The following is a 2,805-nucleotide window of genomic DNA, read 5'->3' as shown; positions in this document are numbered from 1 at the left end:
TTCGCTATATAGAAACGGTAAAAACTTTGATGCAGGTTGCTGATGAATATACACAAAAAGTGTTGCTTCCCTTTGTGATGAATATTCGGCCTCGTGTGAATAAACATAAATAACTAAATATGTATTTTGCTAACTAAATGATAGGTAAATGAGGGTTTATTTATGTTTGCGCCTGTCCCAGATATTTCGACCTCTCAAATAGCGCTAGTCATCTATTCAGACTCAGCATACACATTATACACAATTAACTACACATTCTCGTTTTCTCTATTCTTCCCTCTCCCATATCGATGTATCACATCTCTAATATATAGTGTACCTGAAACCACATCATATTTTATGTCGGTATATAAGGATGGATGGATTTATTCGGTGTAACCACACCAAGGATAACCCACGAAAGTCTGAAGAAGACATTTCCTGTCACCTGTGGGGTCCTTCTAGTAGTGATTGGGCAGTACACCGGGAGATAATCGCGTCTACTCTTTTCCAAATAGTGTACTGAGTTATATAATAATGCACACGGGACCAATGTAACTTGCATTTTAGCCCTGCAGCTGAAAGACAATGAGAGCAGCGATAGGAATAAAACCGGGGACATAGAGATCTCCATGCTTCAGTGCAGGGATGGCGCCAGGATTTCCCCGACGGGGGTGGGGGGACCGAGGTCCCCGACAGTGGTGGGTGGGGGGATGTCCCCGACGAGAGCAAGTGGGTGTGGTCGAGCGTCGCTTAAAATGTTGCCATTATTAGACTCTCCGGATTTAATGGTTAAGACTTTTGCCTTGATCGCAGGTTTATTGGCGACAGACCAGAGCAGGCCAAATGTGAAGTGTGGGCGACTAGCGGACACGTGTGTACATAGCATAATTTATGCTTTTTTATGTTATTTTTAATTTTAATCAATTTAAGTATAGAAACAGCACATGATGCAATCGTAGCAGCAGGCAAAATTACATGAATTCACAAAAGAATCGAAAGGCAAATAAAAGTATTATAAAAAAGACATATGCTTAGTATCGTCAGGGTTCATGTATATATAAAAAACGAGGATGAAATAAAGATAGGTAAAGGTGAATTCAGAGTGGCTGTTTTATACTTTAATTAATAAATTATTAAATAATTAATAATTAATTAAATGATTAAATATTTTCATTCAGTAAGATTGGTATAATTATGAATCAATTTTCAGCCTTATACTGATAGTGTAAAGTATTTGATTTAGGTTTTATTTAGCACAATAATAATCGATCAGCCCTACATGGCAAAATGTAACCGCCAGTTATTGTTTGAAAAACTGTATATAGAGGTTTAATGTGAAACACACATCAGTGTAACATGATTTTTGCTGAAATACCAGTTCTTTCGAAAATACCAATCATGACGTCTAAATGGTAAGTAAATTTGATGTCAGTAATAATGGAGACTTTTTTACACAAAGAAGAATAAATGTAAGTAAACGTTACTAAACGCAAATTGATGTTATTGAGCATTCGCGAAAGAATGAGGTAATAAAGTTTTGTGTTCGCTGATTATTGTTCTGCAGATTTTAGTTTCAGATTTAATATTCCGAATTAGATATCATTTATTTTCATCAGGCAAGCCATATGAATTACGTTTACAAACTTCGAATTCCAGAAATAGTACATTCAAACAAAAAACACTTATTATTCTCTCAATATATAGAGCTTTGAGATGCTTGGAAGGAACTTGGATAATAAATTCATCATATGACATCAAGTAAAGCACATTATATCGCTCGTGTCTTAATAATCCTGGGTAGCTAATACTGAAATATTTTTAATAATACCGTAACTGTAGCATTTGTCCTAATTTCACAACCTTTTGAGCAATACGAGATTTTTACCTAACATATTATAGGTTATAGCGTCAAATTCAGGCATACGCCATAGGAACATATGTAAATCAAATTAATGGGACAGGCGATACTCAAACAAAATTGTTAAGAAAGAGCATACAGTACAAACCAACAATACATTTTTTGTAAACATGAATTTGAACAAGGCAAAGTATAAATAAAAAATGTAAACAACGTTAATAGGAATCATGTCGTTTTTATGGTTGCTGAGCCCTGACAAATTTAGTGACACACAATTGGTCTTTAAAAAACAATTACACGCACGCAGAAAGTTTAAGTTCACTTTTTGTCGGGCGTTAAATAAAGGTGTAGCGGATGTTTACCCATACTTTAAGAGTAAGCGAGGTTACGCGCGGTTAAACCAGGGAACAGCACTGTTCCCTGGATAAACCAATAGCAAATAAGTCCAAACAATATTCCAAATGTAGTGTAGCCGCAAGCAAAAATTCCAGTCAGTTTTAGTCCAGAAATCGAATCTCTGTCCGAATGCATATGAGGTACCGGTAATACCATGAACCATCGCACGTCGACCAGACATGGGCCTGGGTGTTCCTCCAGTTTAAATCTTTAATAACCATTCAACTAATAACTTAATTTCGTTTGGAACAACAGCCTACCCGATCTCCCTTCAGTGGAGTCAGTTCCATCAGCTGAGAGTTGAACGGTGTAAACTGTGCTCTCTAAGTTAGTGTATAGCCATGTTGGTAAGGTACCCCGATGGAATAGCCTCTTGGCCAAAGCCATGGCCCTCGGCTGAGGTACCACTCTTCCCATTTGTAATGCAATCGATCTGGTCTTCTCTGTATCAAAATATTCAGGGTATTAAAGGACATGGCTCTTTCTTCAAATCTAAGGGAAATTAAAACAATAACAAATAATAAATGCAAAGGCTTAATAAAACACAAAAAAAATACACACTACTTCAT

Source organism: Anneissia japonica, unplaced genomic scaffold, assembly GCF_011630105.1.
Source record: "Anneissia japonica isolate Jap-2015-1 unplaced genomic scaffold, ASM1163010v1 scaffold287752_len1182401_cov188, whole genome shotgun sequence".
NCBI classification, from domain to species: Eukaryota; Metazoa; Echinodermata; class Crinoidea; order Comatulida; family Comatulidae; genus Anneissia; species Anneissia japonica.
Note: the sequence above shows the minus strand (reverse complement) of the source record.